The sequence below is a fragment of the Vulpes vulpes genome, chromosome 13 (assembly GCF_048418805.1).
Source record: "Vulpes vulpes isolate BD-2025 chromosome 13, VulVul3, whole genome shotgun sequence".
NCBI lineage: Eukaryota > Metazoa > Chordata > Mammalia > Carnivora > Canidae > Vulpes > Vulpes vulpes.
Window position 1 is genome coordinate 106,498,357 of NC_132792.1, and position 16,830 is coordinate 106,515,186.

General features: G+C 45.8%; 1 protein-coding gene and 1 pseudogene across 16 annotated transcripts in view; both read left to right on the forward strand.

Annotated features, from left to right (window-relative positions):
- FHOD3 (formin homology 2 domain containing 3) overlaps positions 1–16,830 on the forward strand; it is a 465,123-nt gene that overhangs the window by 14,965 nt on the left and 433,328 nt on the right. The window lies entirely within an intron of this gene.
- On the forward strand, positions 12,147–12,271 carry LOC140595226 (U4 spliceosomal RNA; annotated as a pseudogene).

Sequence of the window (16,830 nt, forward strand, 5' to 3'; positions counted from 1 at the left end):
TGGGCTCACATTCCAGAAAGCCTCCTGGCAAGAGTGGGAAGGGTTGAGTAGGTGAATGGAAAGGTGAGAAGTGGATGGGACCTGGGGTGGGGGGTCAAGTCCGGGTGGCTCCAGGCAAGTGAGAACGGTCCGCCACGTGGGGGACCCACAGTGGTGAGCTGCGGGGCTGGGCTGACACCCGGCTGTTGTCAGAGAGCCCAGAACCATTTCTGAAGCTACTTCCATTCTGTGTAATGGAAACATAAGGAAAAACGAAGGAAAGAGGAGAGAAAAATGAAAATATGGGAAGAGGAATGATTATAAAGAAAAGGGGAGAGAAGAAAGGAGAGGGATGGACAGGCCGTCCTTAAAAAGCCCCTGATGAAGAATGTGTGGGAGGAGGAGGCTAGTCGGAGACCACCACACCACGGGCCTGGCCTGGGCCTGGAGGACAGGGCTCCCACCGTCCGTGGCCCTCGGGCACTGCTATTCCCAGTGTGTGCAGGTGTTAGCCAACGAGGGCTAAGCTGTGACCCTTTTCAGGGACTCTCTCCCTCCCTCCTCTCTTTCACAAACATTTATGGGGTATCTGCTCAGTGTCAGACTCTGAGGGCCAGCACAGTAACCGAAGTAAAGGACACCGAGGGTCAGCAAAATCTTGGTGGGTGACAGCTCTGGCCCAGCCCATGCACTCCATATTCCCTCTCCTAAAACCTTGGACCTGTTGTAGTGTCTTCCCTCACAGGGCCGTGGGGACAAAAACAAAAAATTGTGAGGTCCCCTGGGGGGACCTGTTTCCTGCCCCGCACCCCCCCCCCCCCCACCGGCGTGCAGAGCCAAACAGCCCCTGGCCCGCCTTGAACCTCCAGCCTCGGCTTCCCTGTGGGATCGTTCCTTTAGCCACAAGGTGGGCAGAAGCTTCTGTCATCCAGAAAACCCTCCTCCCGGGCCCACAGAGCCCGAGTCGGCCTTCCCCGCCAGGCCTCTTAGAGCTGCTCCCCGCTGCGCTGCCTCACCTCAGTTTCCCTCCTGCCCCTTCTCGCTCCCGTCCCCACGGCCCTGCCGCTGCAGCCAAACTGCCCTTGCTAAGGTTGCTCGGCCTTAACGCAGGGGCTGGTTTTCTGTCTCTGTCTTATTTGAGGTCCTGGCAGCGCTCGCCGGTCCTCATCATCCCCTCTGAGGGACGCTGCGGCTCTGCGGCCGACAGTGGCAGACCCACCTTCCCTCCCTTCCTTCTCAGTCCTCGGTGGCCTCCTGCCCTTTGAGTGTTGGCCTTCCTCGGGCCTTTGTCTCGACCAGGCCTCCTCCTCGCAGTTGACCTCGTTTTCTGGCTGGCTGCCAGGGCGCCCCCATGGGCCTCCTCGGCCTTCTGTGTCGCCTGGTGCTCTCTCCGGCCCTGGGGCCGACTGTCCCACCGCCCCCGGACAGCTCCTCTCGCATGACCCGCAGATGCCCAACTCGCGCCATGTCCAGATGGCAGCTGGTTGGCCTCCCCCAGACCCGCGCTGCCTCTGTGAGGAACACACCCCTGGCCAGCTGCCCAAGCCAGCAGCTTCTCCCTGGCTCTGACCCCCTTCCCTCTGCCCTCACGTTCTGGGGATTCCGTTGGCTCTTGGCACTTCTTGCCCTGTTCCATAGAGAGGCCCTGGCGTACAGAAAGCGTCCGGCAAATGATGAAATGAAGGAAAAGCAAGCAGGATAATGTATGAGAAAGTGTCTGTCACATGGCAGTTGCTCAGAAAGTGTGCCTTGCCTTTATTAGTTATCCATGGCCGTGAACAAATCCCTCTGAAGCATAGTTGCTTAAAATATTCACATTATCTCTTGTGGTCTCCTTGGGCCAGGAATTTGGGAGCATCTTGCCAGGTGGTTCTGGCTCCAGATCTGCCATGGGCGTGCAGCCTGATCATGACTTCTTCGGTTGCAAGGCTGTCCTCTGGGCTGGGCAGATGCGGGTTGCTGGGGGCTCCTTGGGCATCTCTCGTTATCTCTCTGGTCTCATTATCTCTCTGATTTTTCCATGGGTCTCTCATATGGTGGCTTCCAGGTGGCTGGACTTCTTCCTTGGCATCTCAGGGCTCCTGATGGAGGCCAGGAGGGTGCTGTCTCTTCTCTTCTGTCCCTCTTACTGGTATTCCACGCGTTCGAACAGGTTGGCAAGGCTGGCCAACGTTCAAGACACCATTGCTACCTGGTGAGAAGTGTCAAAGGTCTGTGAACTTCTTAATCAGACATTTATATAAGATTCACTCTCATTTTTGGTGTATGATCCTAGGGATTTTGACACATGCAGAGATTCTTGTGACTACTGCAGGTTATAGGAGAGCTCCAGCAACGTGAAGAACTCCCTAGGGCTAGCCCTTTGTAGTCAGATTATTCCCCTCATCTCCCTAATCCCTGGTAACCACAGACCTGTTCTCTCTCCCTATAGTTTTGTTTTTTTTCTGGAATGCCATATAAAGAATCATTTAGTATGTAATCTTCAGAGACTGGCGTCTTCACTCTTCTTAATGCCCTCGAGACCCATCTACGTTGTGTGCATCAGCAGCTCCTTCCTTTCTGATGCTGAGTGGAATTCTGTTGTGTGGATGTACCAATTTGGTCATTCATTCACCCTTTGAAGGGCATTTGTTTATTTCCGGTGTTTGGTGATTACAAATAAGGCTCCTATAAACGTTTGATCTGGAGTCTAATCTCTTAGCCACTGTGTCCTACCGCTGTTTCTGCTGTAAATGTGCAGAGATTTTGTGTGGACATACGTTTTCATTTTTCTAGGATAAATACCTAGAAATGGGATTGCTTTTTGGCAGAGAATTACCTGGCACTCTCCTTGGCAGGCCTGTCAGGGGGTTTGAACTTATTAGGCAAATTACCCTTTGTCAGAAGAATTTGTTATTCGAGTCTTTGAACTTCAGAGTATAAGAACCTTTTCAAACACTGCCCAGAGAAAGGATCATTCATTTAAAAATCACTTTTCGTAGGTATCTGGCAATTCTTTATTCTTAAGCCTTCAGAGGCCCTGCTGGGGATGAACATGAGATGAAGCCCTGGGGTCCCCCTGCAGCCTATCATCCTGAGCTGTGACGTCACCCAGTACTCACTCTGTACCTCATTCCAAGACTTTACAAAGGGACAGCACCCGTGACAGAGCTGTGTGGTGACCATTTTCAAAGCTGCAGGGCACAGATCATCAGAAATTCCATCAGTTGGCAAAATACCATAAATCGATGAACTAGCAGGCCGCATTGGAGGATCTCAGAGTATGAAAATGCACTTTTATCATCACAGAGATGAAGAGCAGTGGTGGGGGGTAGGTGGCTGGATGGCTGTGGTTTTCTTCCTCTGGCAAGTCAGAAAAGAGACCCATCTGAAGTGAAGAAGGAGGTGGTGGGAACAATGGGAAGTCGCTGAATCCTTAAGAAGTTCAGAGGCTAGAATGTTAAAGATCTGTAGTTTGTTTTATTTTATTTTTTAAGATTTATTTATTTGTTTGAGAGAGGGAGAGAGCATGTGCAGGTGTGAGTCAGGGGAGGGGCAGAGGGAGAGAATCTCAAGCAGACTTCCCACTGAGTGTGGAGCCTGATGTAGGGCTCCATCTCATGACCCATGACATCATGACTTGAACTGAAATCAAGAGTTGGATGCTTAATGGACTGAGCCACCCAGGTGCCCCAAGACCTGGTTTTTGAATGAGTTTTACCTTCTCTTTGCTAATGGAGAGCTCAGGGTCCAGAAGGTTGCCAAGGCCTCAAGGTGACCCTCAGTGGAGGACCTTTTCATCAGGACTTCTTGTGCATTCCTTTTGTATTTGACTGAATGAAGCTCCCAGCCTGGGGAGCTGCCTGGAACATATAAGCAGGCATTGTGCATCGAGCCTTTTAGCTCTCTTTCTATCCTGTGGGGTTATTAGGAATACTTAGTTTCCTTAGGATATTAGTCCATAAATCAGGTGAAGGGTCTAAATAGAGGGAGTTCGGTGTGATTCTCCAAGTATCTTTAAAAACTGAGGACGTCAGTGCTTCTCTAGGAACCCACAAGGAAGTGAAATGTGAAATTGTGCCTGATGTTCACAGAAGCCTTTCACTCACTCTACATCCATGTGAGTTTGTGCTCTTTGTCAGGTTCCCTGCAGTGCACGTGGAAGTCAAGTAGAATAAAGCATGGGTCTTGTTGCCGAGAATTCCTCAGCCATGATGGTGACAGGCTGGCCTGATATCCTCACCATGGGTATCACTTCATTTCTATGAAAAATGCATTCAGAGTTCCAGACACTGAGTCACGGTGAACTTTTGAATGCCACCCGTGGGTAGGCTGGGGGCTCTGCTTGTGTAGGAAGTCGTGCTTGGCTTATCTTCAGTTTCATTAGGTCCTGTGGGTTTCTGTTATCATGTTTAGGACAATGTCCCTTGGTCACCTCCCTGAAAAGTCAGTCTCTTCCTCTCTCTCCCTCTCTCTTGGTTTCCTGGTCCCTGCCCATGTCTTTGGCCACTCAGGAGCTCTGTATTCCAGATTCTGTCTCCTGTGACCAGAGTCTACTCCCTCTGCTACATCCACCCGACTCCAAGCCACTTGGTTCTCTCATTCATCCACGGTACAGAAACTTCTGCCAGTTCCTTTTTGGATGAAAACGGGGGGCTCCTCTGAGGGGATGTGTGCACCCCGTGATTTTGAATTTTGCTTCTAACATTAGTGTTTGTGAACAGCGCTTTGGTTAAGGCCTGGCCTGATGGCAGCAGGGAGGGAGGACTTTAATGAAAGCCCAGAACCTGTCTATGCTGACATGTGTGCCTCATTAGCCCCTGCTGTGTGCCTGGCCCGCACAGAGGCCCTTCTGATCTGCGATGTCCCTGTGAACTCCCCACTGCTTCTGTCATCACCTCGACTTTGGGAAACATGGTTTGGTTTCCTGATTTGGTGTCCCCCCCAACATCCCCCGCCATCTCCTCCTTGGTGGGCTGTCCCCCAGCGCTGTGACCTGCCAGGCTCCCAAGTGGCAGCACTCTGCCTGTCGTGCCTGCCCCCTCTGGGCTGCTGGTGAGGCAGCCATGAGAAAGACAAGGGCTAATCCCAGGCTGAGGAGCGGGAAGGGAGGGGAGGGGCCCCCACCCACCAAGAGTTCTTTGTGTCTCAGGACTCCGGTGTCTCTAAGCCTCTTTTCTTCCCCCCACAGCCTTGGAGAGCCATTGCTTTCATTTCACAAAAGTTCCCTGGCCTGCCTGGTCCCTGAAGCAGAGCATGCAAGCACCATTAAATTAGTGTGTGCAATTCTGCAAAGTCTAAAGGTTTTTTTTTTTTTTTTTTTGTCTAAAGGATTTAAATTTCATTATTCTGGGCAGTGTTGGTCTGGTGACTAGTGCTTGCCAAAGCGGGAGGACTCTGAGGGGGCAAAGAGAGGTTTTGCCCGCGGCACTCCCGGGACCAGGCCCTGCTTCTCCCTTCTTGCATGGGAGAGAGTTGGCACTCCTCATGAAGGCTCTGTTGTCGACCAGCAAACATGGCATTGCTCTGATTCTATGGCACGGGTAGCTGGGGCTGAAAACCCATCTAATGGGGGAGAAGGGCAGCTGTGGGTTTATGGCGCTGTCTGCATATTCCATAGTGGGTTTTGGCCATATTGATCAGTCCTCATTGATCGAAGGGCCTTGGGTTCTCATTAGTGTTTCCAGTCAGTTTCTAAAAGGCTCAGAGTAATCAGTGGATTGAAGACTGACCTGATAAGGCAAACTGTACTGCCGCACCCCAACACCCAGTCATTCCGCAGCACGGCTCCCCGGGGGGTGTTTGTTGGTGAGGCTACTGTTAATCCTTCTGGAATCAATAGCTGGCAGCGTGCTGAGAAGCAGCATGATGTCCTCAGAGCACATGGCTCATGACTGTGGGTAATTAGCTGCGTTGGTCACGTTTTTACTGAGTGCCTGCTATGTGCCAGGCCCTGTTTTAAGCACTGTGGGAGCAGCAGCAAACACAACAGGCAAGAATCCTGACCTTCTTGGGGTGTATATTCTAGGGGCAGAGATGCCGAGAGACAGAGAGAGAGAGAGAGAGAGAGAGAGACTAAATAAAACAAAATAGTGAGTGTGACATCATGTGCTCGGTGATCTGTGCGGGTCTCGTGGACTCAGCTTCTTCATCTGCAGAATGAGAAAACTGGACCAGACCCCGGTGGTCCTTGCTGCCAGCTCGTCTCTAGATTCCTGGATCAGTTCTTTGCATTGTTCCCGAGGAGAACCGACACCTTTTCTTACCTGTAAACATGCTTCACGGGGACACAGAATTGTGTCCAACTGTGTGGTTCCCTGTCATCATTCTTACTGGGCGCCCCGGGGGTGTGCACCTCCAGGAACCCCGGGGGCAATGGCAGGACTCCCTAATCTAAGTGGCCAGGGCCTGTCCTGCGCCAGGTGTGTGTGTGTGGGTGTCGGTGTGGGTGTGGGTGTGTGTGCAAGCGTGCTGAGCCCCGTGCTCCGGAGTGTGGCGAGGGAGGACAGTCAGGTGCACTCAGCATCGGGCGCTCCCCCCAGCCATGGGTGTGTGCAGGGAGGATGGGGAGCCCCTGGTGTCTGCAGGCCACCACTCAGTCTCCCCAGCTTCTGGCTCAGGGGGCTGAGGAGGGACCTCTGTCTTCCCCATCCTGGCGGGGCTCTTGGGACGGGGCCTGCCACTAACCATTCACACTATCACACTTCCAGGATCTGCACAACTGTAGCTTGCCCTCGGCTCAAGTCGGATGTTGAACACCATCCACCGGACCAGTGCGGGTGATGTGAGGGTGAGGGGGAACAGACAGGCCTTTGGGGGGCTGGCGGCCCTCTCCCAGGGGCGACACTCGGGGCATCTGCCGGCCCCTGGGGTGCCGAGAGCATAGTGGCGGGTATGCAGGGATTGCAGCCTCCCACCCACAGAGGAGGGAGGGAGCTTTCGGTGTCCGTGAGCCACGAGGAAGGCTGCAGAGCTGCAGGTGACGCTGTGTGTGTTCTCGGATGTGCCCCGGGTTGGACTCTCGGGGAGACCGCGAAGCCTTGCTGTCCCTGTGGCCCCGGCGGCAGAGCCTCCTGCCTCTCAGACACTGCCTCTGCCAGGTGCTTGCTGTGCGGGAGCCTGGGTGCTCCGTAGGTCAGGCCTCCGACTCTTAATTTCAGCTCGGGTCATGATAGCAGAGTTGTGAGATGGAGCCCCATGCCGAGCTCTGCTGGGGGGGCCTGGGGCCTGAGGCCTGCTTGGGATTCTCTCTCTCCCTCTACTTCTGCTCCCTCCCTCCCAACAAATAACAAGAACAAAAAAGCAAAAGAATGTGGATTTACCAACTTTCTGGATGTGACTTTGTGTGATTGGTAAACAGGACCCAGTAGAAGTGTGGCTCCTCCCACCTCTTTCTTGCTGAGGTAGGGGGTGCCAGGCCATTGAGGTGGGGACTTCTTGTAAGAGGATGGCAGACATGAGGGTGGAGGGAAGATTGTGAGCAGATGCCAGGGTCTGAGGACAGGTGAGGAGGGAGGGTGGGGTGCATGCTCCACCCTTGCAGGTGAAAGAGCAGTGGGTGGCTGGAAGATGGCCTACCTTCCACCCCAGGCCTGGGGCCAGGGGAATGGGCCAGGGTACACATTGCAGTAAATTGTGCTTGTTTTCTTCACTGCAGCATCTGAGGTTGGTCCTCACTTACAGCTGTGTGGGGCATGGGTGAAGGCGAAGCCAGAGCCGAGGCCCCAGGAGGGAGCTGGGGCTGTCCTGGAACCCGTGGGCCTGAGAGGAAGAGCAGGTTTCCTGGGGGGAGTGGGTAGGTTTGGTGTGGGGCACACTGAGTTAGAGCTGCGGGGCCCGACAGGCCGCTCCCTTCAGTTATTGGTCATCACCAACACCTGGAGGCCTGCGTGCCTTCAGGGACTTGGCAGGGTCCCCTTTGTCCAGGCTGATCCGTCATTATGTCTCCTGTCTTTGCTTCATCAACCTGGCTGTCTTAGTTTCCTCACATTCCTAGCTGCTTCTAGCTTGCCTGCCTTTGTTTCTGCCTTGTCTCCATCCTCCCGCCCCCCTGCCCCTCTTCCTGGCTGGGTCATCCTCCTCTTCTGGCGTTAACTCACTCATCCATTCTGCTGGCACTTACTGCTGCCTGTAAAATGCCAGATATGGCTGCTGGGCGCTGCCACCTGCCACCCCCACACCCCACTATGGAAACGCTCCTTTGGCTGTTTAGTGCAGCATGCTGGTTTAAAGCCAGGCTTTGGATCCCATAGACACATGCCTCCAGTCCCTCTGAGTTTCAGTTTCTACATACATAAAATGGCAATAATAATGCTTTTCTGAGAGGGTGGTTGCAAGCTTTAAATGAAATGACATTTGGAAAGCATTTATCATGGTGCTTGGCCCCCTCAGGGAGAAAGGGAGGCATCTGCTGCTGCTTCTCTTTCCTGGCTTGGGATTCCCTCACTGGGTCCCTTCTCCTGTGGGAGTCAGACCGGTGTGGTCAGGAGTGAACTCAAGATGGAGGTGGGATGTAGTCAAGTATGGAAAGAAGATGTGAGTGTAGGCGGGTGGGAGAGTGGGGAGTAGATTGGAGGCTTGGAGAGGGGAGTGGGTTGAGCCAGGCCAGTTGATGCAGAGCCTGGGATGCCAGGCCTCATTTCTGGCCTTTGAAACCAGGACTTGGTGTATCCATAATCATTATCATAGTAATGAGTCCTGGTGGTGATCAGCAGAGCTGGGGTCAAGCTATAAGGCTTTCGAGCAAATTGAGAAATGCAATCTGTGTATTTTGAGTCTTGGATGGGAACCAAATATCCAGGGAGATATTAGAACATGTCTGCTAGTTATTCCTAATCTAGAAAGATAGTTAAACTGGCAATTATGATCTTGCTTGATGGATGTTGTAATTGAGGGGTGAAAGATTTTTGGAAAGAATGATTTCAGTACTCTCACAATATTCCCCTGAGAGGGCTGCTGCTGCTGGGTCTCTCTTCCTTCTGAGGGGACACAGGGCTGAGGTGGAGGGCAGGAGTGGTTGGAGCTACCTTAATGGTGGGAACTGGGAACTAGGCACTGAGGCTGGTGGTGCAGGTGGGTCCTCTGCTGCTGCCATCAAGAGTGTCGCTTTGCCTGACTACACACTCTGGGGGTGCTAGAGGAGTGGGGAGAGGCATCCCAATATGCCTGAGGCTATGACCCAAGCCAGCAAGGGCTGCATTTTGTGAGTAATTAAACATGCTATCTGAAGCCTCCTCATTATCTGCAATCTTGCCTCACAGACAATCCCATCCATTGCAGTCTTTTTTTTTTTTTTTTTTTTAAGTGTCCTTGCCATGGTGCTAAGTGGAAGAATTTGATGGTGTGCTCCTTTGCTGGACTTTGTGTTCTAAATTTTGCTTCCCATCTGCTTTGTGTGCTGCTGCCAACGCCCCACATTTTGTGGCCTTGGCTGTGGTGCCCATAAGAGAAGTGTGCTGAGCTGAGTGGAGAACAGAAAGATGGTCTGGTTAGAAGAGCTTTGCTTTGGATCTTGTGGCCAAAGGCCCAAGTGATTTGATCTTTTTAATTTGACATTCAGGGTCCTCTACAACCTGAATTCAGCCTGCCCGCCATCCCACTGTCCCCTGATCCCTCAGTCCCCCAGCCATTTCCTGTCCCTTTGCAGTATTCCTCTTTTCTAGATCCACATTGCTGCAGAAGCAGTGGTCCCTGCAGTGAACTGAGGGAAGCTGGTCCTGGGACATGGCATCCTTGTGTGTTCCCCAAGCTGTAATACATTCATGAAGGTAGGATTGGAGATGCAGGAGATGACTTGGTTTCATGCAGCTTCTTCCACCCACACCCGATCTGGTCTCTGACTGAGCCGAGCTCTGCACCCCCACACCGGTGCTCAGCTATTTCCCATTCCCCGAATCCTCCCCATTTCCAGGCACTGGTTCAGATAGATGCTGTCACCTACATAGAGGCTGCTCCACTGACGGCGGCTGGAAGTCACCATTCTCCTTGCCTTCCCAGTGATGAGTCTCCACCTTCCTCAGGTTTTCCTTCTCTTTAGATTATGAGAATGGGTTTGAATTCCTTCTCCCTACGGAGAAGAAGAACACTCACTGGGTAGGATCCTCCTCTCAGTCATCTTTGATCCCCTGAAGTCACTGCCACCACCTCTTCCAACAACTTCTCAGCTTTTTCTTTTTTGCTTTTCTTTGCTTCAGATTTATGGTATTAAGTTTTTTTTTTTTTTTTTTTGATGCGTTCTCCATCCTGGTTCTAGGTTTTTTTGTTTTGTTTGTTTTTGTTTTTTTTTTTGGTTCTAGGTTTTTGATGTGTATGTTATTAGAAAGTGGCCAGAAGATTAAATCTGAAAAGGTCAGTCCCATCTCAGACTTAATTTCTCATATGTTACTGTCTGGCTTTTGAGACCCTCCCTCTCCAAATAAAAATGGTTCATAAACAGCACAGGCTGAAAGCTTGAATGGTTGAGTGAAACTGTAAACAGTCTTATGATGCCAAGGAGATAAAAGTGAGAGTTGGGGCTTACAAAGGTGGAGATATCCTGGAAACACCCCATGCTTATAAATACCCTCCCACTTTAGTCAGGAACCCTGGAGGACTATGTCCTAGGAGAAATAGCTTGCTAAAATAGGCCAACTTTATAAAAACTGAAACCCAACCTTAAACTAGCTAACCAGAAATAGACCAAATTTGCAAAGACTGAAACTAAGCCTCAAATCAGCTAAACTGCTGATTTGGATTAAGATGATCTATTCCTGATATAGTTGCCTGTCCCAAACTAAAGAAAATCAGAAAATCATGTATCATCTAGATCCTTTGTAGTTTTACATATACATATAATATCCATCACTCAGTTAAATATCAGGCATAATAAGAAGCAGGATCAAGAGAAGAAAAAGTCAAAACAGTCAAAAACCACACAGCTGGTACAGATTTGCAGTTATCAGGCAGGGGCTTTAATGTCTGTGATGAAGAGTTTCAAGACAGTAAATGACAAGATGGAGAATTTCACCAGAGAATTAGAATCTATTTACATAACAAATCAAATAGAAAAAACAATCAAATAGAAATTCTAGAACTAAAATAGAATCAATGGTATTAAGCATCAATAGGTGGATTTAACACTAGCTTAGACACAGCTGAAGAGAGATTAGTGATCTAAAAGATAGGCCAGTTAAAAATATCCTGTCTAAAACAGGAAGAGGGGATCCCTTGGTGGCTCAGCAGTTTGGTGCCTGCCTTTGGCCCAGGGCATGGTCCCGGAGTCCCAGGATCGAGTCCCACATTGGGCTCCCTGCATGGAGCCTGCTTCTCCCTCCTCCTGTGTCTCTGCCTCCCTCTCTCAATCTGTGTCTCTCGTGAATAAATAGATAAATCTTAAAAAAAAAAAAAACAGGAAGAGAGAAAAGATGAAAAATAAAATTGAAAATGCCCACAAAAGATACATGATATATAATAAAGAGGTCTAACACACATGTCAGTTGGAACCCCATAAAGATAATGGAAGAGGCAATATGCTAAGAGATACTAACAGAGAATTTTCCAAAACTAATGAAGTGTACCAAACCACAGACTAAAGAAGTCCTATAAACCCCAAGCAGGATAAATGAAAAGAAAGACACAAACACATGCCAGTAACATTTCTGAATGTCAAAGACAAAAAGACAATTCCAAAGCAGCCTGAGAAAAAAGACCTATTATTCTTGAAGAAACAAGAGGAAGATTAACAACAGAGTTCTCAGCTGAAATGATGGACTCTAGGAAACAATGAAATACGTCTTTCAACTGTTGAAAAGTAAATGCCAAAGTAGAATTTTATACCGAGATTTTCCTTGGAGATAAAGATGAAATAAAATCATTTCCAAGAGCAAAGACTGAATATATTGCCAGCAAATGCACCCTAAAGAATACTAAAAGGGATTCTTCAGAAAGAAGCATTTATGACTCCAGTTAAAAGCATGGAGATGCAGGAAGGAATGAAGAGCAATGGATAAGGCAAATGTGAGGAAATCTAAATGAATACTGACTGTAAAAAGCAATAATAATGTTTCATGGGACTAAAGTACATGTAAAATCAAAATAGACAATAAACAGGAATAAAAAAGGAATGGGGGTAAATAGGAATGAATTATTTTAAAGTCCTTTTATATTCTAGACAATGGGAAAAGTACTAATCAATAAAAAGTGAAGGATGTAGCTTTGCACAGTGGCAGTATCGTAGCCAATGAGATTTATCTGAAGTGCAATTATTGCTAATTGAAAAAGTGAAGGATGTTATTTACATGATAGTCCTTAAAATAATAGTAAAATAATATATAATTAACAAGATAATAGAGGAGAAGAGAGTATTGAAGAAAACTTGACTAACCCAAAAGAAGGTGAGAATTGAGAGAAAAAGGAACACTGAACAATAGGAAAAATAGAAAATGTGTAGAATGTAGATTTAAATCCAAGTATATCCATAATTGCATTAAATAAAAATGGGTGAGGGGTGCCTGGGTGGCACAGTCAGTTGAGTGTCTGACTCTTGGTTTCGGCTCATGTCGTGATCTTTTTTTTTTTTTTTTTTTTTTTTTCAGATCGTGATCTTAATGTTGTAGGATTGCACCCCTCACTTGGCTCTGTGCTTAGCATGGAATATGCTTACCACTGTCTCCCTCTGTCCCTCCCCACTGCTCTCTTTCTCTATCTAAAATAAATAAATGAATCTTTTAAAAAATGAGTTTAAAAAATGGGTTAAATATTCCAATTAAAACTTTGAGATTGTGAAATTTAATTTTAAAAAACCTGGGGCACCTGGGTGGCTCCCTTGGTTAAGTGTCTGCCTTTGGCTCAGGTCATGATCTCAGGGTCCTGGATGGAGCCTGGTGTCCTGCTCCCTGCTCAGCAGTGAGTCCATTTCTCCCTTTCCCTCTGATCTCTCTTACTGTCACTGTCTCTCAAAAAGATAAGTAAAAATCTTAAAAAAAAACCAAAACCCAGCAAAATTCAGTTAATGCTCCTTACAAAAATACCTTAAATATAGGGAGTCAATAAGACTGATAGTAAATGAATGGAAAAAGGACATTCCATGCAGATCAGGTGATATAGCAAATGAGACAAAGTGGAACTTAAGGCAGAAAACATAACTAGATACAAAGAGGAACAATTAACCAAGACACCAGAAACCCAAATTTGTTTATATCTAATTACAGAATATATGAAATGAATTTTGATAGACAAAATAACCTGTAATATCATGTAAATAGACAAATTTACAATTAGAGTGGCTTTTTAGCATGCTTTTTAAGTATCTGATAGCAGAAGATGACAATAAAATCTGCTTGGCTCTAGAAGATTTTAATTGAATGCTATCAACCAGTATAACCAATCTGACATGTAGAGATCATTATACCACATAATTGTGGATTATATATTCTTTATAAGTGCATATGAAAGGAACATTTGACAAAATTTACATATTTGGGTCTTAAAGAATTGGATCTGTAAATAAATCCTTTCTATAAAGAATTCCTTAGGACCAGATATCCTCATGAGTGATGCAAATGTTTAAAGAAGAACTAGCACCACTCTTATACCACTCTTATACCAATTCCTCTAGAGAATGCAAAAAGAAATGAACACTTCCAAACTTATTTAATGAATATAACCTTGATCCCCAATCCTGACAAGGACATTACAAGAAAGAAAACTGCCTGAGTCAATCTCTTTTGTAAGTATAGATACGAACCTAAAGAAAATGTTGGCAAAATGTTGACAACAATGTAGTCAAAGGGTAAGACAGAGTAGTACCAAGTTGGAATAATTCTAGAAGTGAAAATTTGGTTGAATATTTAAAAATCAGTGTTACTCAGTATGCTAACAGGCTGAAGGGAAAAATCATGTTCATAATACAGAAAAAGCATTTGTTAAAGTTTATATTCATTTGTTTTAAAAAAAACCTCTTAGCAAACTTGGATCTCAGCAAACTGCAGATATTGATGAATGATGTCTCTTTAAATATAGAACAAAGATCATATTTAATGGTAAAATACTCAAAGCCCTGAAACTAGGACTGAGACAAGGAAGTCCGTTATAATCACTTCTTTTTAACATGGTACTGGAAGTCCTAGTAAGCACAACAAAGCCAGGAAAAGAAATAAAAAGTATGAAGATTTGAAAGGAAGAATAAAATTGTCATTCGTAGACATCATGATTATATATGAAGATTATTCAAAATAATCTATACTTCATCAGCTAGAATTAACAAATGAATTTAGCAGTCATTGGATACAAGATCAGTATGCAAAAATTAACTCAATTTCTGTATCACAGAGACAAAATCTAGAAACTTAAAATGATAAAAAAATAAAATCATCAGATATCTAGGTGTACATTTGACCGAAGACATTCTAGACCTCTACTTAGGAAGTTGAAAGGTATTTTTAAAAACTGAATTAAATGGACAGATATACAATGTTTATAAATTGGAAGACTCAGTATTGCAAAGATGTAATTTGTCTTAAATTGGTGTATGTAATCCCAATTAAAATCTAAGTAGATTTTCCTTTTTTGTAGAAACTGACAAACTGATTCTAGTATTTTTTTTTTTGACTGATTCTAGTATTTATATGGAAATGCACAAGACTGAGAATGGCCAAGGTAGTCTTGAAAAAGAACAAAAGAGAGGACTTACATTGCTAGGATGAAGATTTATTTCAAAGTTATAGTACCTAAAACATGTGGTATTGATGCAAGGGCTCCCTCATCCCCAATTTAGTGCAGTAGTGCAAGGTCTATAACTAGACCTTGGAACAGCATGGAGTCCAGAGACATACTCACAGGTGTATTAGTGATGACAGAGGTAATGCTGCCGTGTAGTGGGAAGAGGTTTATCCTTTCAGTAACTGGTCCTAGGTTAATTGGATATCCATATGGGAATAAATGCTTCCTGCCCCTTATGTTGCATTATATTAAAAATTCAATTCCAGATGGATCATAAATCTAATGGTGAAAGGTTAAATTATAAAGTCCCTACATGATAATAAAGGAAAATAATATTCACAACTTTGGATAGGCAAAGATTTTTAGGTAAGATGTGAAAAAGCCACTAGCCATAAAAGAATAAATGTGATAATTTGGAGTACATTAAAATTAAGATTTGTCCATCAAAAGACACGAATACAGGTTGAAAGGCAAGTCACACAATGGGAGAAGATATTTATGGGCTCTTTATCTATCTGTATGTATGTATTATTCAACAAAGGACTCATATTCAAAATACATAAAGAGTGCCTACTCCTACTAAATAAATAAGAAAAGACAGACTAATAGAAGAAGAGGGGAAAGATTTGAACAGGCACTTCAAGATAATATCCAAATGGCCAATAGACTTTATTCACCAGGGACACGCAAAAAAAATTTTTTTTTCTTAATTTGCACACCCACCAGAATAGCTAAAATTCAAAAGCATGATAAAACTTAAGGTTGGCAAAGATGTGGAACCAAAGCAATGGTCACATACCCACTTTTAAATACTCTTTTACAGCTACAGAACTGAACATTTGCATGCTCTATGACTCACCATTCCATACTTATAAACCCAACAGATACATAAACATAGATGCCCGAAAAGATGTATGCAAAAATCTTCACAGTAGCAATCTGTGTGATACTAAATAACAGACAGAGACCACACTATGTTTATCACCAGTGGAATGGGTAATTGTGTTATATTCATACAATAGCATGTCCTACAGCTACTGAAAATCAGTGTGTTGTTACATCCATGTAACAACATGGATGGATCTCGCAGACATATTTGAAAGAAAGAAGCTAGACTGGAGAGTACTTAATTTATATCAAGTTCAAGTATGGGAAAGCTAATTTATAATTTTACAATTTAAGATAGCAGTTACCCTTGTTTTTGTTTTTAAAGATTTTATTTATTTATTTATTCATGAGAGACACACAGGGAGAGGCAGAGACATAGGCAGAGGGAGAAGCAGGCTCCCTGCAGGAAGCCCGATGTGGGACTCAATCCTAGGACCCTGGGATCATGACCTGAGCCAAAGGCAGACTCTCAACCGCTGAGCCCCCCAGGTGCCCCTAGATTACATTTGGATGAAAAAGGGGATTGACATAGAACGAGGAATGCTCTATGTTATTATCTGAGTGGTGGTGACATGGATGTATTCAGTGTTTTCTAAATGGCTTATCTTTAGATAATAAAAAAACTTACGTAAAAAAACCACAGAGGATGGAAACCATTGATATAGAATCTCCTGGCTTTTGCCATTGCGAATTGGCTACGTGGAAAAGAAGGAGGTGATGATAACGTCCCTGGTATTTTTCAGATACTCTGATTTTGAGATTGTGCAGTAGCAGATTTATCCTCATCCCTAAGCACGGTGAGTGCTTTAGCATCATGGTTTTTGAGGAACCTCAGGACCAGGAATTATTGAAATGAAAAGAGAAGGGCCATTCCTGTGGCTCTTCTCTTTCTTGGAGACACTAGAGCTCCATCGTCTCTGCCTCACTCATAATAGATGATGCTGGCAGTGGGCAGAGTGCTGTGGGCAGAAGGAAGGAAAGCAAAGGCTCTTTTTTGTCTTCCACTGCCCCCCTTCTTCCCCCTCCTCTTTTTTTCACTCTGCTGCAAAGAGAATTCTTGATAGGGGAGCCCACACCCACAGATGAAAGAGACAGAAGGGCATTTATTTAACAAAAGGACAGATGTAAATTAGTATTTTGTAGACTGAGACACAAATGCTAAGATTTCAGAATGTAGTAGAGCTTAGACCCAGTGGGCGGTAGAGAGGGCTTCTTTGAGAAAGCAAGAATTCCATTTTCAGAACCTGAATGAAAAGATGTTTTAAAAACTTTATTCAGGGCATGTTA